The 20,544-nt window shown below is 38.8% G+C and overlaps 1 pseudogene; it reads left to right on the top strand.

Annotated features, from left to right (window-relative positions):
* Positions 1-4,733: 4,733 nt before the first annotated feature.
* LOC143690675 (heat shock protein HSP 90-beta pseudogene) lies at positions 4,734-5,738 on the top strand (annotated as a pseudogene).
* The last annotated feature ends 14,806 nt before the right edge of the window (positions 5,739-20,544 follow it).

The following is a 20,544-nucleotide window of genomic DNA, read 5'->3' as shown; positions in this document are numbered from 1 at the left end:
AGCAGGAGAAGCTATACTAATATCCAACAAATTAGACTTCAAATGTAAAACAGTTAAAAGAGACAAAGAAGGATACTATATACTAATAAAAGGAACAATTCAACAAGAAGACATAACAATCATAAATATTTATGCACTGAACAGGAATGCCCCAAAATATGTGAGGAATACACTGCAAACACTGAAAAGGGAAATAGACTCATATACCATAATAGTTGGAGACTTCAATTCACCACTCTCATCAATGGACAGAACATCTAGACAGAGGATCAATAAAGAAATAGAGAATCTGAATATTACTATAAATGAGCTAGAGTTAACAGACATTTATAGGACATTACATCCCACAACAGCAGGATACACCTTTTTCTCAAGTGCTCATGGATCATTCTCAAAGATAGACCATATGCTGGGTCACAAAGTGAGTCTTAACAAATTTAAAAAGATTGAAATCATACACAACACTTTCTTGGATCATAAAGGAATGAAGTTGGAAATCAATAATAGACGGAGTGCCAGAAAATTCACAAATACGTGGAGGATCAACAACATACTCTTAAACAACGAGTGGGTCAAAGAAGAAATTGCAAGAGAAATGAGTAAATACCTCGAGGTGAATGAAAATGAAAACACAAAATATCAAAACTTATGGGACACAGCAAAAGCAGTGCTAAGAGGGAAATTTATTGCCCTAAATGCCTATATCAGAAAAGAAGAAAAGGCAAAAATGCAGGAATTAACTGTCCACTTGGAAGAACTGGGGAAAGAACAGCAAACTAATCCCAAAGCAAGCAAAATGAAAGAAATAACAAAGATTAGAGCAGAAATAAATGAAATTGAAAACATGAAAATAATGGAGAAAATCAATAAGACCAGAAGTTGGTTCTATGAGAAAATCAACAAGATTGATGGGCCCTTAGCAAGATTGACAAAAAGAAGAAGAGAGAGGATGCAAATAAATAAGATCAGAAATGGAAGAGGAGACATAACTACTGACTTCACAGAAATAAAGGAGCTAATAACAGGATACTATGAACAACTTTACGCTAATAAATACAACAATTTAGAGGAAATGGACGGGTTCCTGGAAAGACATGAACAACCAACTTTGACTCAAGAAGACATAGATGACCTCAACAAACCAATCACAAGTAAAGAAATTGAATTAGTCATCCAAAAGCTTCCTAAAAAGAAATGTCTAGGACCAGATGACTTCAAATGTGAATTCTATCAAACATTCCAGAAAGAATTAGTACCAACTCTCCTCAAACTCTTCAAAAAATCAAAGTGGTGGAAAAACTACCTAATTCATTCTATGAAGCCAACATCACCTTCATACCAAAACCAGGCAAAGATATTACAAAAAAAGAAAACTACAGACCAATCTCTCTAATGAATATAGATGCAAAAATCCTCAACAAAATTCTAGCAAATCGTATCCAACAACACATTAAAAGAATTATACATCATGACCAAGTAGGATTCATCCCAGGTATGCAAGGATGGTTCAACATAAGAAAATCAATTAATGTAATACACCATATCAACAAATCAAAGAAGAAAGATCACATGATCATCTCAATTGATGCAGAGAAGGCATTTGACAAGATTCAACATCCTTTCTTGTTGAAAACACTTCAAAAGATAGGAATACAAGGGAACTTCCTTAAAATGATACAGGGAATATAATGAAAAACCCACAGCTAATATCATCCTCAATGGGGAAAAATTGAAAACTTTCCCCTTAAGATCAGGAACAAGACAAGGATTTCCATTATCACCACTATTATCCAACATTGTGTTGGAGTTTCTAGCCAGAGCAATTAGACAAGAAAAAGAAATACAAGGCATCAAAATTGGAAAGGAAGAAGTAAAACTATCACTGTTTGCAGATGATATGATACTATACGTCCAAAACCCGGAAAAATCCACAACAAAACTACTAGAGGTAATAAATGAGTACAGCAAAGTAGCAGGTTACAAGATCAATATTCAAAGATCTGTAGCATTTCTATACACTAGTAATGAACAAGCTGAGGGGGAAATCAAGAAATGAATCCCATTTACAATTGCAACAAAAAGAATAAAATACCTAGGAATAAATTTAACTAAAGAGACAAAAAACCTATATAAAGAAAACTATAAAAAAACTGTTAAAAGAAATCACAGAAGACCTAAATAGATGGAAGGGCATACCGTGTTCATGGATTGGAAGACTAAATATAGTTAAGATGTCAATCCTACCTAAATTGATTTACAGATTCAATGCAATACCAATCAAAATCCCAACAACTTATTTTTCAGAAACAGAAAAACCAATAAGCAAATTTATCTGGAAGGGCAGGGTGCCCCGAATTGCTAAAAACATCTTGAGGAAAAAAAACGAAGCTGGAGGTCACACGTTGCCTGACTTTAAGGCATATTATGAAGCCACAGTGGTCAAAACAGCATGGTACTGGCATAAAGATAGATATATCGACCAATGGAATCAAATAGAGTGTTCAGATATAGACCCTCTCATCTATGGACATTTGATCTTTGATATGGCAGTCAAGCCAACTCACCTTGGACAGAACAGTCTCTTCAATAAGTGGTGCCTAGAGAACTGGATATCCATATGCAAAAGAACGAAAGAGGACCCGTATCTCACACCCTATACAAAAGTTAACTCAAAATGGATCAAAGATCTAAACACTAGGTCTAAGACCATAAAACAGTTAGAGGAAAATGTAGGGAGATATCTTATGAAACTTACAATTGGAGGTGGTTTTATGGACCTTAAACCTAAAGCAAGAGCACTGAAGAAGGAAATAAATAAATGGGAGCTCCTCAAAATTAAACACTTTTGTGCATCAAAGAACTTCATCAAGAAAGTAGAAAGACAGCCTACACAATGGGAATCAATATTTGGAAACAACATATCAGATAAAGGTCTAGTATCCAGAATTTATAAAGAGATTGTTCATCTCAACAACAAAAAGACAGCCAACCCAATTACAAAATGGGAAAAAGACTTGAACAGACACCTCTCAGAAGAGGAAATACAAATGGCCAAAAGGCACATGAAGAGATGCTCAATGTCCCTGGCCATTAGAGAAATGCAAATCAAAACCACAATGAGATATCATCTCACACCCACCAGAATGGCCATTATCAACAAAACAGAAAATGACAAGTGCTGGAGAGGATGCGGAGAAAGAGGCACACTTATCCACTGTTGGTGGGAATGTCAAATGGTGCAACCACTGTGGAAGGCAGTTTGGCGGTTCCTCAAAAAGCTGAATATAGTATTGCCATACGACCCAGCAATACCATTGCTAGGTATCTACTCAAAGGACTTAAGGGCAAAGACACAAACGGACATTTGCACACCAATGTTTATAGCAGCATTATTTACAATTGCAAAGAGATGGAAACAGCCAAAATGTCCATCAACAGACGAGTGGCTAAACAAACTGTGGTATATACATATGATGGAATATTATGCAGCTTTAAGACAGAATAAACTTATGAAGCATGTAATAACATGGATGGACCTAGAGAACATTATGCTGAGTGAGTCTAGCCAAAAACTAAAGGACAAATACTGTATGGTCCCACTGATGTGAACCAACATTCGAGAATAAACTTGGAATATGTCATTGGTAACAGAGTCCAGCAGGAGTTAGAAACAGGGTAAGATAATGGGTAATTGGAGCTGAAGGGATACAGATGTGCAACAGGACTAGATACAAAAACTCAAAAATGGACAGCACAATACTACCTAATTGTAAAGTAATCATGTTAAAACACTGAATGAAGCTGCATCTGAGCTATAGGGTTTTTTTTTTGTCTGTCTGTTTGTTTGTTTGTATTTTTTTCTTTTTCCTTTTTTTACTATTATTATTATTTTTATTTTTTTCTCTATATTAACATTCTATATCTTTTTCTGTTGTTTTGCTAATTCTTTTCCTAAATCGATGCAAATATACTAAGAAATGATGATCATGCATCTATGTGATGATGTTAAGAATTACTGATTGCATATGTAGAATGGAATGATTTCTAAATGTTGGGTTAATTTCTCTTTTTTTCTTTAATTAATAATAAAAAGAGAGAGAAAGAGAGAGAGAGAAAGATGGCAGATTCGGAATCCAACACAGAAGTTGGCGCCACACTGGGTTAGGCTGTGCTGGTTTGCATACTGAGTAAGGGCAGATTCATAACTACTCAGGTTAAAAAAGGGTTTGACTTGTTGTGGACAATGACTGTAGTGAATTGTACAGATGTAAGAATGTTCTTTCATGATCCAGAACAAAAGTATGTCACTATTACAAGGAGTTAATAATAGAGTGGTATAAGGGGAAGGGCTTCTAATGCAAACTGTGGACTAGCGATAACAGTAATATGTTAATATTGTTTCATCACCTTGACAAAGGTACCACACCAATGCTAAGGGTCAGTAATGTGGGGGAGGTAAGGGGAATAGGGATTTTCTTTTTGTAGTGAAAATGTTCTAAAATTGATCATGATGATGAATGCACAACTCTGTGATTATGCTGTGAGCCACTGATTGTATACTTTGGATGGACTATATGTAATGTGAATATATCTCAATAAAATAGCGTTTTTTTTAAAAAAAAAATACTTCTGTGGTTCTTGAGTCACCCCTGTGCAGCCTTTCTGTTGCATGCAAGCTGGACATGGTCCCTGCCTACTGTGTTCTCTGGTTCTTGCTGCTCACTCCCTTCTACATGACAGAAGAAGTGCACCAAGGAGAGGAGGAGGCGAAGACTTTTGCCTTCCAGGCAGAGATTGCCCAACCTATGTTTCTTATCATCAGTACCTTCTATTCAAACAAGGAAATTTTCCTTCAGGAGTGCTCTCTAATGCTTCTGATGCTTTGGACAAGATTCACTACGAGAGTCTGACAGACCCTTCCAAGTGGGACAATGGTAAAGGGTTGAAAGTTGACATCACCCCAACCACTAGGAATGTACCCTGACTCTCGTGGATACAGGCTTTGGCATGACCAAGGCTGATATCATAAATAATTTGGGAGAAACTGCAAAGTCTGGTACCAAAGCATTTATGGAGGGACTGCAGGATGGTGCAGAAATCTTCATGATTGGGCAATTTGGTGTTGGCTTCTATTCTGCCTATTTGGTGGCAGAGAAAGTGGTTGTGATCACAAAACACAATGATGATGAGCAGTGTGCCTGGAAGTCTTTTGCTGGAGGTTCCTTCACTGTTCGTGCTGACCATGGGGAGCCTATTAGCCAGGGCACCAAAGTGATCTTGCAACTTAGAGAAGACCAGACAGAGTACTTAGAGGAGAGAGGCGGGTCAAAGAAGTGGTGAAGATGCACTCATAGTTCATAGATTACTCCATCAACTTTTATTTGGAGAAGGAAGGAGAGAAGTAAATCAGTGATGATGAAGCAGAGGAAGAGAAAGTTGAGAAAGAAGACAAGGATGATGAAGAGAAGTCCATGACTGAAATCGTGGGCTCAGGTGAGGAGAACGATAGTGGTAAGAACAAGAAAAAGAAAAGCAAGAACATTAAGGAGAATTATACTGACCAAGAAGAACTGAACGAGATCAAGCCCATTTGGACCAGAAAACCTGAAGACATCACCCAGGATGAATTTGGAGAATTCTATAAGAGCTTTACCAATGATTGGGAAGACCACCCAGCAGTCAATCACTTCCCTATGGAAGGAAAATCCATATCCAGAGTATGCATCTATTCCAGTTAGAACAAATCGCTGCCCCTTCCATGAAGGGAGTAATCCAATGTAATCAACCTGCCACCATGTAGCCAGCTGGCCACCTCGGGGAATGGTGCTATTTCAGGAGCAGAGTGTGGGTCTCTGCTGCTGGCAGATTGGGCACTCAGCAGTGGCTGTAGCCAGGTCTGCCTTGGTGAGTGGAAGTCCATGTTGCTGAGCCTATGCATAACCTCCACCCCTACCACCATGACCACTTTGTTCATGAGCCCATTGGGCAATGATAGGAGTTGCCAGGGAAAGAGGCTGACTGGTATCCACAGAATGGGTCATCTTATCCACTTGATTATTAAAACCTTCCTCTGCTGAAGTCACCCTCTGGTGTGCATTCACATGGGACACAAATATCTTCATGTTTTTAGCCCACTCAGAAAGGTCTATCCACATACCTCTTCCCCAGACATCTTTGTCACCAATTTTCCAATTATGGTCTGTCCAAGTCCCTGACCATCCAGCCAAACCATTAGCAACAGCCCATGAGTCAGTATGCAAATGCACCTCTGGCCACTTCTCCTTCCAAGCAAAATGAACAACCAGGTGCACTACTCAAAGTTATGCCCACTAGGAGGATTTTTCCTCACCACTGTCACTCTAGGACACTCCAGAAAGGGGAGTGCTGCAGTTATCCACTTTTGGGTGGTACCTGCATATCGTGCCGAACCATCTGTAAACCAGGCAGAGTTTTCTCTTCCTCAGTCAATTCACGTAGGAAACTCCCCAAGAGGCCATAGCTCTGGTCTGGGAAAGAGAAGGTAATGTGGCAGTAGGAGTGGAAACCATGGGCATTTGGGTCATTTCTTCATGTAACTTACTTGTGCCTTCAGGTCCTGCTCTGGCCCTATCTCATATATACCATTTCCATTTTATGATGGAGTGCTGCTGCACACACCCAACTTTATGGCTTCATAGGTCAGACAACACCCATCTCATGATAGGCAACTCAGGTCTCATGGTAACTTGGTGACCCATGGTTAAGCGTTCAGTCTCTACTAAGGCCCAATAACAGGACAAAAGCTGTTTCTCAAAAGGAGAATTGTTATCTGCAGCTGCTGGTAAGGCTTTGCTCCAAAATCCTAAGGATCTGCACTGTGATTCTCCTACAGGGGCCTGTCAAAGGCTCCAGAGAGCAACTCTATTTGCCACTGACAATTCCAGCAGCATTGGATCTGCTGGATCATATAGTCCAAGTGGCAGAGCAGCTTGTACAGCAGCCTGGACCTGTCACAGAGCCTCCTCTTGTTCAAGTCCCCACTCAAAATTAGCAGCTTTTCTGGTCACTCGATAAATGGGCCAGAATAGTACATCCAAATGAGGAAAATGTTGTTGCCAAAATCCAAAGAGACCAACTAGGCATTGTGCCTCTTTTTTGGTCATAGGAGGGGTCAGATGCAGCAACTTATCCTTCACCTTAGAAGGGATATCTCGACATACCCCACACTACTGGACACATAGAAATTTCATTGAGGTGGAAGGCCCCTGTATTTTTCTTGGATTTATCTCCCATGCTCTGACACACAAATGCCTTATGAATAAGTCTAGAGTAATTGCTACTTCTTGCTCACTTGTCCAGTCAGCATGATATCATCAATATAATGGACCAGTGTGATGTCTTGTGGAAGGGAGAAATGATCAAGGTCCCTGTGGACAAGATTATGACATAGGGATGGAGAGTTTGTATACCCCTGAGGTAGGACAGTGAAAGTATATTGCTGACCTTGCCAGCTGAAAGCAAACTGCTTCTGGTGGTTCTTGCTAACAGCTATTGAGAACAAGGCATTTGCCAGATCAATAGCTGCATACTAGGTACCAGGAGATGTATTGATTTGCTCAAGCAATGATGCCACACCTGGAAGAACAGTTGCAATTGGAATTATCACCTGGTTGAGCTTATGACAATCCACTGTCATCCTCCAAGACCCATCTGTTTTCTGCACAGGCCAAATAGGAGAGCTGAATGGAGATGTGTTGGAATCACCACCCCTGCATTCTTCAAGTTCTTGAGAGTGGCAGTAATCTCTGCAATCACTTCAGGAATCAGTGTTGCTTCTAATTTACTATTTTGCTAGGTAGGGGCAGTTCTAGTGGCACTTGGCCTTTCCCACCGTAATAGCCCTCACTCCATGAGTTAGAGAGCCAATGTGGGGATTCTACCAGTTGCTCAGTATATCTATTACAATATGCATTCTGGAACTGGGGAAATAACTACAAAATGGGTCTGGGGGCCCACTGGACCTACTGTGAGACAGACCTGAGCTAAAACTCCATTGATCACCTGACCTCCATAAGCCCCAACTCTGACTGGAATTAATGTCACTTCTGAATCAGTGTCCAATAATCCCCAAAATATCTGATCATTTCCTTTTCCCAATGCAAGTGTTCTAGTTTGCTAGCTGCCAGAATGCAATATACCAAAAACGGAATGGCTTTTAAAAGGGAGAATTTAATGAGTTGCTAGTTTACAGTTCTAAGGCCAAGACAATGTCCCAATTAAAACAAGTCTATAGAAATGTCCAATCAAAGGCACCCAGGGAAAGATCCCTTGGTTCAAGAAGGCCAATGAAGTTCAGGGTTTCTCTCTCAAGCGAGATGGCACATGGCGAACACAGTCAGGACTTCTCTCTCAGCTGGAAGGGCACATGGCGAATACGGCGTCATCTGCTAGCTTTCTCTCCTGGCTTCCTATTTCATGAAGCCCCCTGGGAGGCGTTTTCCTTCTTCATCTCCAAAGGTCACTGGCTGGTGGACTCTCTGCTTCGTGGTGCTGCAGCATTCTCTGCCCTCTCTGAGTCTCTCTCCAAAATGTTTCCTCTTTTATAGGACTTCAGAAACTAATCAAGACCCACCCAAATGGGTGGAGACATGTCATCACCTAATCCAATTTAACAACCACTCTTGACTAAATCACATCAACCAGGGAGATGATCTCATTACAGTTTCAAATATACAGTATTGAATAAGGATTATTCTACATTTAAGAAATGGGATTTATATCAAAACATGGCTTTTCTTAGGGGGCATACTTCCTTTCAAACCAACACAAATAATTACCCTGGTAAAAGGCAATTAGTTTCCTTGGGGAAGGTTTGGAGGAAGATTAACAGTATAAATTTGTGGCAGTGTAACAGGGTCCTCCCCCAAAGGGACCTGGCCTCCCCCTCATTCAAGGGGCTCTGGATCTGTAAACTGTCTCAAGTTTGGAAATTGATTAAGGGGTCATGACTCTTTGTTTTTGTAATTCAAGTTAGACTTCTGGTCACTTGACTTAGATCTTTTGTTTATACAGCTCAAACAAGAATTTAGTAGACTTCCCATCTATTGTACTTCTAGGTACCCCCAAGATTTACTAGCCAATACCACAAGCCTCTGTGAGTCAGATTATTTTGACTCCTGCTTTGAGTCTGCCATCTATTATGATAGCCATATCCACCTTGTTTTTGGCAATTAAGTGCTGCCACCTGCCTTCTGCCAACTCAGGATCTGGTCATCCCCATTGTGTTTAAGGATTCCAGCTCAGTAACAGCAGTTCCCACAGTAATATCTGACCTACAGAGAACTACAACTACAGAGCTCTTCAGGGATGATGGTGCTAGTCTCACAAATTTATTTCTCACTGTTTTGGTAAAAGGTACATCCTCCAGACATTCCTGGAATGTAAGAGCAGACTTTGCATGATAAATCCACTCTAACATTCCAATTTCTCTAAGCCTCTGGATCCCCTCATCTACATTATACCAGGGCAGTTCTGGCATTTCAGCCTCAGGTAATGTCAGCCAACTTTTGATCCATGTTTCAGCCAACCATCCAAACAAACTGTTAATGCCTTTTCTGACCCCTCAAGCTATAGCATTGAATGCAGAATCTCTGCTTAGTGAACCCATATCAATAAATTCGGCCTGATCCAGCTTTATATTCCTCCCACCATTATCCCACGCCCTTAAAATCCATTGCCACACATATTCCCCTGATTTCTGTTTATATAAATTGGAAAACTCACCCAGTTCTTTTGGAATATAAAGTACCTCCTCATGGATGATACTTTGTTTTTCAACTTTTGGGGCCTGTTGGGACTTTAGTCTAGTTATAGGTCTGGAAGAAATGAGGGGTGGTGGGGGTGGGCCAAAAAGAATTAGAAGTATCTTCCAAGTCATTTGCTTCAGGGCATTCACTTGCAGTTTCATCTAGTGAAACAAGATTAATCCCTCTAGGGCTAATCCCTTCAGGTGGAGGTTGGGTGGCCAACTTCTCAGGGCAGACTGGAAGTGGGAAAGCTATGTCTTTAGGGCAGACTATTACAGGGTTATCTAGAGAAGATTCAGCATGACCTAGGGTTTCAACCTCTCCACCAACATCATTATCAATCTATATATCACCATCCCATTTTTCAGGGTCCCACTCCTTTCCAATCAATACCCACACTTTAAGGGCAGACACCATGCAAGTTTGAGATTTCAGTTTACAATGTAAAGTTGCTACTCAAACAGAAGATTCTGAGTCTGATTTTTGGAGATCTCAAGTCTATGGCTACAGGATATAAGATTTTCCTTCAGGACACTCATAGAAACATTTACATCTGTCAGACAGTGCATAAACTTCTCATTTGAAGCCTTAAGCCCATCCTTTTCACTCATTAATTTAGCCAGTGTATCTAGCAACAACCAGCCAATATCTCTATACCTCCTATTTCCACAAAACTCCATAAAGGTGTAATAAACATTGTACCCCAGAGCCTGGCTTTGTACAAGCAAAGCACTAGAAGAATCAAATGGTGATATTTTGACTATCTCTTTTGCCAACTCACCCTGTGGATTGGCAGTATCATTCTGATATGGGAATCAGAGTCCTTAGTGCCTTTGAGTCCTTTCAGAGTAGAAAGCCAATTGTAAAACTGCATTTTTAAGATTCTGTTTCTTTAGAACCACTCTACTCCTGGTACCAAGCTGTATTAGTTGGGTTCTCTAGATAAACAGAACCAACAGGAAATATCCATAAAGATAAAATTTATAAAAGTGTCTCACATAACCATGGGAATATAGAGTCCAAAATCTATAGGGCAGGCTGCTACCTGACAACTCTGATAGAGCATCTGGACAAACTCTACAGGAGAGGCTCACTGGCTGAAGTGGGAAGAGAGAGAGTGTCTCTTCTGAATCTTCCTTAAAAGCCTTCCATTGATTAGATTAAACATCACTCATTGCAAAAGACACACCCCTTGCCTGATTACAAATGGAATCAGCTGTGGATGCAGCTGACATGATCATGATTTAATTCTAAGAAATGTCCTCATAGCAACAGACAGGCCAGCACTTGCCCATCCAGACAAATAGGTAATACCACCTGGCCAAGTTGACATGTAAACCTGACCATGACAATCCTTAATTGATTTATGGATAAGTTTTGGTAATGGATGATGTTGACAATAGCACAACATTGTGAATATAATTAACAGCACTGAATTATATATTTGAATGTGGTTAAAAGGGGATATTTTAGTAGGATAAAATTTATTTAAAAAGAAAAACGTGAGATGTACAACACAAACAATGAACTCTAATGTAAACTAGAGGATTATAGTTAATATTACAATTATAGGAGGGCAGGGAAAAGATGGCAGCTTAGTGAGGTGTGGGATTTAGTTCATCCTCCAGAGCAGTTAGTAAATAGCCAGGAACAGTACAGAACAACTGCTGAGGCTACATCGTACTGGACACACAGCATACCCCAGTCTAGACAAGCTGCACTGGCTGTGAGCCCACCCAGAACCATGAGTCCCCCAAACCGTGGTGGCCAGAGCCCCTCCCCCACAGCTTGCTTTCCAGAGGGGAAAGGAAAGAGACTTCACCAGCAGCAGGGGCTGAGTGCAACCAACCAAGCTCCAATTGTGGAACTAATTAACAAATTCTGACTACTAAAAATAGGCCTCCAGCTCAGCTGAACCTCAAGTAAAAGCTGAGGTTGTTGGGTTTTGCCCCATTGCAGAAGGGGCAGAGCTGATGGAAAAAGAAAACAAGAAAAAAACAAAACTAAAGAGAGGTCTTTGGATCCAATAGCACATAATACTTGAAAGGGTCTGGGCCCTGAAGGAAAGGAGGGGGTAAATAGGGCAAATTTGTGAAATACACAAATCTCAAATCAACTTAAGCTCTCGATTGGCAAACCTAAGGAATGGGGGTCTGGCTCTGAAAAGGATTTTTCATTTTCTTTTTTGTGGTTGTGTTTCTATGGCTTGAGTACTCTTTGGATACAGCTGCAGGGCTTCTCAGGCTCCAATTGCCCCAGGCAGAGACAGAATTAAGCTTGTTTGAGTGTTTATCTGGAGCCTGTGCCTTCCTCAGGAGAGGGGTAGGGCCCAGCTCAGGTGGAATCCCTCCCTCAAGGAATTCAGACCCCAGGGTCTGGAAAAGTGAAGTGATTAAGCCAGCCTACAACCTCTCCTCTGTCTCAACCACGCCCCCAGCAGGGAGAGTCTGCTGAAGTTAAAGGTACCAAATCACCTTATGCTGGTGGGACCCACAGTCAGAAAAGCATCACATACTGGGCAGGATAGGAAAAACAGAAGTCCAGAAGCTTCATAGGAAAGCTTTTCAACCTGCTAGGGAAAACTCATGCAGATGACTCTTTCCACCAGAGACAACACCAGTTTGGTCTGGGAAAATCTGGCTAGCATCTATAACACTTAAGTAGACCCTCCTAAGGTGAAAAAACAGGCACCATATAGATAGGACAAGAAATTAGAAAGCAAAAACTGAAAACTTTTGATCTGTTAAACAAAACCTATGTTAGAGGACTAGAATAAGCTGAACTGAATGTCAATGAACAGATGGCCAACAAAGACATCATCAAGAAAATCCTAGGTAAATAAAGTGAAAACAATCTCCAGAACAAACTAATTAAGGTAATTAAATGCCTAGATGCCAGCAAAAATAAATCATACTAGGAAAATTTAAGACATGGCCCAGTCAAAGGAACAAACCAGCAATTCAATGAGATACAGGAGTTGGAACAACTAATTCAGAATGTACGAACAGACATGGAAAACCTCATCAAAAATCAAATCAATGAATTGAGGGAGGATATAAAGAAGGCAAGGAATGAACAAAAAGAAGAAATTGAAAGCCTGAAAAAACAAATCACAGAACTTATGGGAATGAAAGGCACAGTAGAAAAGATGAAAAAGACAATGGAAACCTACAGTGTTAGATTTCAAGAGGTAGAAGATAGGATTAGTGAACTGGAGGACGGGACATCTGAAATCTGACAAGAAAAAGAAAATATAGGGAAAAGAATGGGAAAATATGAGTGGGGACTCAGGGAATTGAATAAAGCACATGAATATATGTGTTGTGGGTGCCCCAGAGGAAAAGTAGAAGAAAAACTAATGGAGGAAATTATCACTGAAAATTTCCCAGCTCTTATGAAAGACTTAAAATTACAGATCCAAGAAGTGCAGTGTACCCCAAACAGAATAGATCCAAATAGACATACTACAAGACACTTACTTATCAGAATGTCAGATATCAAAGAGAAAGAGAGAATCTTGAAAGCAGGAAGAGAAAAGCAATCTACACATACAAGGGAAGCCCAATAAGACAATGTGTAGATTTCTCAGCAGAAACCATGGAGATGAGAAGACAGTGGGATGATATATTTAAGTTACTAAAAAAAAGAAAAACTGCCAACCAAGAATTCTATATCCAGCAAAATTGTCCTTCAAAAATAAGGGGGAATTTAAAACATTTTCAGACAAAATCACTGAGAGAATTTGTGATCAAGAGACTGGCTCTGCAAGAAATACTAAAGGTAGCACTAGAGACAAATAGGAAAAGACAGGAGAGAGAGGTGTGCAGAAGAGTGTAGAACTGAAGACTATCAGTAAAGGTAAAAAGAAGAAAAGTTAGATATGACATATAAAATCCAAAAGGCAAAATGATATAAGAAAGTACTGCCTGTACAGTAATAACACTAAATGTTAATGGATTAAATTCCCCAATCAAAAGAAATAGACCAGCAGAATGGATTAAAAAACAGCACCCATCTATATGCTGTCCACAGGAAACACATCTTAGACCCAAAGATAAACATAGGTTGAAAGTGAAAGGTTGGGAAAAGATACTTCATGCAAATAAAAATCAGAAAAGAGCAGGAGTAGCTATACTAATATCCAACAAATTAGACTTCAAATGTAACACAGTTAAAAGAGACAAAGAAGGACAGTATCTATTAATAAAAGAAACAATTCAACAAGAAGACATAACAATCATAAATATTTATGCACCAAGCCAGAATGCTCCAAAATACATGAGGCAAACACTGAAAAGAGAAATAGACACATCTACCATAGTAGTTGGAGACTTCAATTCTCCACTTTCATCAATGGACAGAACATCTAGACAGAGGATTAATAAAGAAACAGAGAATTTGAATAATACAATAAATGAGCTAGACTTAACAGACATTTATTGAACATTAAAATCCACAACAGCAGGATACACCTTTTTTCTCAAGTGTTCATAGGTCATTCTAAGCATAGACCATAAGCTGGGTCACAAAGTAAGTCTCAATAAATTTAAAAATATTGAAATCATGCAAAACACTTCCTCAGATCATAAAGAAATGAAGCTGGATATCAATATTAGGCAGAGTGCCAGAAACTCACAAATATATGGAGGCTCAAAAACAAACTCAAACAATCAGTGAGCCAAGGAAGAAATTATAAGAGAAATCAGAAAATATCTTGAGGCAAATGAAAATGAAAACACAAAGTATCAAAAGTTATGGGATGCAGCAAAGGCCGTGCTAAGAGTGAAATTTATTGCCCTAAATGCCTATATCAAAAAAGAAGAAAGAGCAAAAATCAAGGAATAAACTGTCCACTTGGAAGAACTAGAGAAAGAACAGCAAAATAACTCCAAAGCAAGCAAAAGGAAAGAAATAATGAAGATTAGAACAGAAATAAATGAAATTGAGAACATGAAAACAATTGAGAAAATCAACAAAACCAGAAGTTGGTTCTATGAGAAAATCAACAAGATTGATGGACCCTTAGCAAGGTTGACAAAAAGAAGAAGAGAGGGATGTAAATAAATAAAATCAGAAATGGAAGAGGAGACATAACCACTGACCCCACAGAAATAAAGGAGGTAATGAGAGGATACTACGAACAGCTTTCTACTAATAAATACAACAATATAGATGAAATGGATAACTTCCTAGAAAAGCATGAACAACCAACATTGACTCAAAAATAAATAGATGACCTCAACAAACCAATAACAAATAAAGAAATTGAATTAGTTATGAAGAAGCTCCAAAAAAAGAAAAGTCTGGGACCAGATGACTTCACATGTGAATTCTACCAAACATTCCAGAAAGAATTACTACCAATTCTGCTCAAACTCTTCAAAAACATTGAAGAGGATTGTTCTAGTTTGCTAGCTGCCAGAATGCAACACACCAGAGACAGATTGGCTTCTAATAAAAGGGGATTTATTTTGTTGGTTCTTCAGAGGAAAGGCAGCTAACTTTCCACTGAGGCTCTTTCTTATGTGGAAGGCACAGGATGGTCTCTGCTGGTCTTCTCTCCAGGCCCCTGGGTTCCAACAACTTTCCCTGGGGTGATTTCTTTCTCCATCTCCAAGGGCCCGGGCTGAGCTGCAAGCGCTGAGATGAGGAATGCCAAGCTGCTAGACTGTGCTACATTGTGTTCTCTCATTTAAGCACAAGCCAATTAAGTTAAACATCACTCATTGCAGCAGACACGCCTCCTAGCCGACTGCGGATGTAATTAGCAACAGATGAGATTCACCTACCATTGGCTCATGTCCACAGCAACAGAACTAGGTGCTTTCACCTGGCCAAGTTGACAACTGAATCTAACTACCACAAGGATGGAAGGCTACTTAACTCATTCTATGAAGCCAACATCACCCTCATACCAAAGCCAGGCAAAGATATTACAAGAAAAAAAAAACTACAGATCAATCATTCCAACAAATATAGATGCAAAACACCTCAACAAAATTCTTGCAAATTGCATCCAGCAGCATATTAAAAGAATTACATACCATGACCAAATAAGATTCATCCCAGGTATGCAAGGATGGTTCAACATAAGAAAATCAATTAATGTAATGCACCATATCATCAAATCAAAGCAGAAAAACCACATGATCATCTCAATTGATGCAGAAAAGACATTTGACAAAATTCAACATCTTTTCTTGTTGAAAATACTTCAAAGGTTAGGAATAGAAGGGAACTTCCTCAATATGATAAAAGGAATATATGAAAAAACCGCAGCTAACATCATACTCAAAGGGGAAAAACTGAAAACTTCCCCTCTAAAATCAGGAACAAGACAAGGATGTCCACTGTCACCATTGTTATTCAACACTGTGTTGGAAGTTCTAGCCAGAGCAATTAGACAAGAAAAAAAAAAAAATACAAGGCATCGTGTATTGGAAAGGAAGAAGTAAAACTTTCACTGTTTGCAGATGATATGATACTATATGTCGAAAACCCTGAAAAATCCACAGCAAAACTATTAGAGTTAAGAAATGAGTACATCAAAGTGGCAGGTTACAAGATCAACACTCAAAAATCTGTAGTGTTTCTATACACTAGTAATGAATGATCTGAGGGGGAAATCAAGAAAAAAAATTCTATTTACAATTGCAACCAAAATAATAAAATATTTAGGAATAAATTTAAGTGAAGATACAAAAGACCTATACAAAGAAAACTACAGGAAATTGCTAAAAGAAATCACAGAAGACCTAAATAAATGGAAGGGCATACCGTGTTCATGGATTGGGGAAGACTAAATATAGTTAAGATGTCAATTCTATCTAAATTGATTTACAGATTCAATAAAATACCAATTAAAATCCAAAAAACTTACTATTCAGAAATAGAAAAACCAATAACCAAATTTATCTGGAAGGGCAGGGGGCCCCAAATAGCTAAAAATATCCTGAGAAAGAAAAATGAAGTTGGAGGTCTCATGCTACCTGACTTTAAGACATATTATGAAGCATGGTACTGGCATAAAGATAGATATATTGACCAATGGAACCAAATAGAGTGTTCAGATATTGATCCTTTCATCTATGGACAATTGATCTTTGATAAAGCAGTCAAGCCAACTCACCTGGGACAGAACAGTCTCTTCAATAAACGGTGCCTAGAGAACTGGACAACCATATGCAAAAGAATGAAAGAGGATCCATACCTCACATCCTATACAAAAATTTACTCAAAATGGATCAAAGGCCTAAACATTAGCTGTGAAACCATAAAACTTTTAGAAGAAAGTGTAGGGAAATATCTTATCATTTTTATACTTGGAGGCAATTTCCTAGACCTTACAATCAAGCCTGAGCATTGAATAAATAAATAAATGGGAACTCCTCAAAACTAAACACTTTTGTGCATCAAAGAACTTTGTCAAGAAAATAAAATGACAGCCTACACAATGGGAGACAATATTTGGAAACGATATATCAGATAAAGGTCTAGTATCCAGAATTTCTAAAGTGATTGTTCAAGTCAACAACAAAAAGACAGACAACCCAATTACAAAAGGGCAAAAGACATGAACAGACACTTCTCAGAAGAGGAAATACAAATGGCCAAAAAGCACATGAAAAGATGCTCAACTTTCCTGGCTATTAGGGAAATGCAAATCAAAACCACAATGAGATATATCATCTCACACCCACCAGAATGGCCATTATCAACAAAACAGAAAATGACAAGTGCTGGAGAGGATCTGGAGAAAGAGGCACACTTACCCACTGCTGGTGGAAATGTCAAATGGTACAACTGCTGTGGAAGGCAGTTTGGTAGTTCTTCAGGAAGCCAAGTATAGAGTTGCCATATGACTTGGTAATACCATTGCTAGGTCTCTATTCAGAGGACATGAGGGCAAGGACACAAACGGACATTTGCACACCAATGTTCATAGCAGCATTATTTACAATTGTGAAGAGATGGAAACAGCCAAAATGTCCATCAACCAATGAGTGGCTAAACAAGCTATGGTGTATGCATATGATGGAATATTATGCAGCTGTAAGACAGAATAAAGTTATGAAGTATGTAACAACATGGATGGACCTTGAGGACATTATGCTGTGTGAGATTAGCCAGAAACAAAAGGATAAATACTGTATGGTCTCATTGATATAAACCGACATTAGTGAATGAACATGGAGAATTTCAGTTGGGAGCAGAGACCATCAGGAGATAGGAACAGTGTAGATATTGGGTAGTTGGAGCTGAAAGGATACTGATTGTGTAACAGTACTGATTGTAAAAATTCAGAATGGATAGCACAATACTACCTAACTGTAGTACAATAATGTTAGTACACTGAATGAAGCTTAATGTGAGAATGATAGAGGGAAGAGGCCTGGGGAGCCAAATGAAATCAGAAGGAAAGATAGATGATAAAGACTGAGATGATATAATCTAGGAATGCCTAGAGCGTATAATGATAGTGGCTAAATGTACAAATTTAAAAATGTTTTTGCATGAGGAAAAAGAAAGAAATGTCAATTCCGCAGGGTATTGAAAATAGATGGTAATTCATATTTTTAAACTCTAACTTATGTGTGAGACTAAAGCAAAAAATGTTTATTTGGTACAAAATTTATATTTTGATCAGTGCACTTCCTAATATAACTTATGTGGGCAGCTTAATTGAACACCCTGAGTACATGGAACCTTGTAATGAGATTTTGTAGGTTTGTCCAGAATGATGCCCTCATAAATTCCAGAGTGATTTGAACAGTGAATAAAAAAGTATTTGCAAAGTCCCCTTGGGGGAATGGTGAGAAAGGTGGAAAATTCAACTTCCCCAAGTGGAGAATTCCTGATATTCTCACAAGCAGTGGGGATAACCAAAGCAATAGGCTGAGCCCCCAATCTTAGGGTTTGTTCATATGAAACTTAACCCTGCAAAGGATAGGCTAAGCCTACTTAAAATTAGGCCTAAGACACACCCCCAGAGAACCTCTTTTGTTGTTCAGATGTGGCCTATCTCTCTCACCAATACAACAAGCAAATTCACAGCCCTCCCCTTCTCTATGTGGGACATAACTCCCAGGGGTGTGGACCTTCCTGGCCACGTGGGAGAGAAATCCTAGAATGAGCTGGGACTCAGCATCGAGGGATTGAGAAAACCTTTTCAACCAAAAGGGGAAAGAGCGAAATGAGACAAAATAAAATGTCAATGGCTGAGAGATTCCAAAAAGAGTGGACAGGTTATCCTAGAGGTTATTTTTACACATTATATAGATAACACCTTTTTGCTTAAGGTATAATGGAGAGGCTGGAGGGAACTACCTGAAAATGTAGAGCTGTGTTCCAATAGCCATGTTTCTTGAAGATGATTGTATAATGATATAGCTTTCACAATTTGATTGTGTGATTGTGAAAACCTTGTGTCTGATGCTCCTTTTATCTATGGTATGGAGAGATGAGTAAAGCATATAGATTAAAAATAAATAAATAACAGGAGGAACAAATGTTAAAATAAATTTGGTAGATTGAAATGCTAGTGATCAGTGAGGGGGAGGGGGAGGAGGTCTGGTATGTATGAATTTTTTTTCTTTTTTCTTTTTATTTCTTTTTCTGGATTGATGCAAATGTTCTGAGAGGTGATCGTGGTGATGAATATACAACTATGTGATGATTGTGAGTTACTATTTTTATACTGAGAATGGAATGATATATGGTAAGAAATGTTTGTGTTTGTTGTTATGTTTAAAAATAAATAAATTTTAAAAAATTGCAATCATAATTATATCATTTTATTAATTATAACAAAGATACTAATAAAAGGTGTTAATATGGGGGATGTATGGAATCTCTGTATTTTTTCATGATTTTTCTGTAAATCTATAACTTCTCTTATTAAAAAAATTATAATAACAAATAAAGTAGACTCCGAGGGAAAGAAAGGGTTAGGTTGGAATATAGTCACTAATGAACTTGGGTTTAAGATATGGAAACAGGTTAATCGACAAACTGGTGTTTAAGGCAGGATATTGCATAACCAGGGAACAAACCTGGAATTAGCCTCTCAGAGAGCTACGGTCAGAATTCACAGAAATAGCTCAGTGCTGAGTATGCCATACAGCATGATGATTAAGAAGTCCAGCCTTTGCAGTCTGACAAACCTGGGTCAATCCCAGCTCTGCTGCTTACTAGCTTAATAACCTGAAATCACATATCTTTCTAAGCCTCAGTTTTCTCTGAGGCAATGATAATGTCACCTACCTGGCAGCGAGGATTAATTGAGATTAATATAGCTTGAAGTGATCTTTGACTTTTCTCTTCCTCTCACACACTTCTGCTAATTCTATCGTTCAGTTTTCAAAATACATATATCCAGAAATTGCTTAATTCTTGCCCATTCCACTGTTATTCTTTGGTGTGAGCCCCACTCCTCACTCATCTGCATTATTATATAGTAGCAATTGTCCCCTAACTCATTTCCCTGCTTCTATTCTTGACCCCCTAACGTGGTCCTTTCAAACTACATCTCAAGTCAAACACGACACGCTATTGCAAAATCTCCCAGTGCTTCACCATTTCACTCCAAGCGCAAACCAAATTTCTCATAATGGTTGAAGGGCCCTGTGGGATCACCCAGCCATACTGACTTCTTTTCTGTTTCTTAAACTCAAAAATACATTTTTGACTTAGGCCTTTACATTTATTTTTCTGCCTGGCCAAAATGCTCTTCCTCCAGATACATAGTTAACTTGCCCGC

This window comes from Tamandua tetradactyla, chromosome 7 (genome assembly GCF_023851605.1).
Source record: "Tamandua tetradactyla isolate mTamTet1 chromosome 7, mTamTet1.pri, whole genome shotgun sequence".
Classification (NCBI taxonomy): domain Eukaryota; kingdom Metazoa; phylum Chordata; class Mammalia; order Pilosa; family Myrmecophagidae; genus Tamandua; species Tamandua tetradactyla.
Note: the sequence above shows the minus strand (reverse complement) of the source record. Positions and strands in the feature narration are given on the sequence as shown.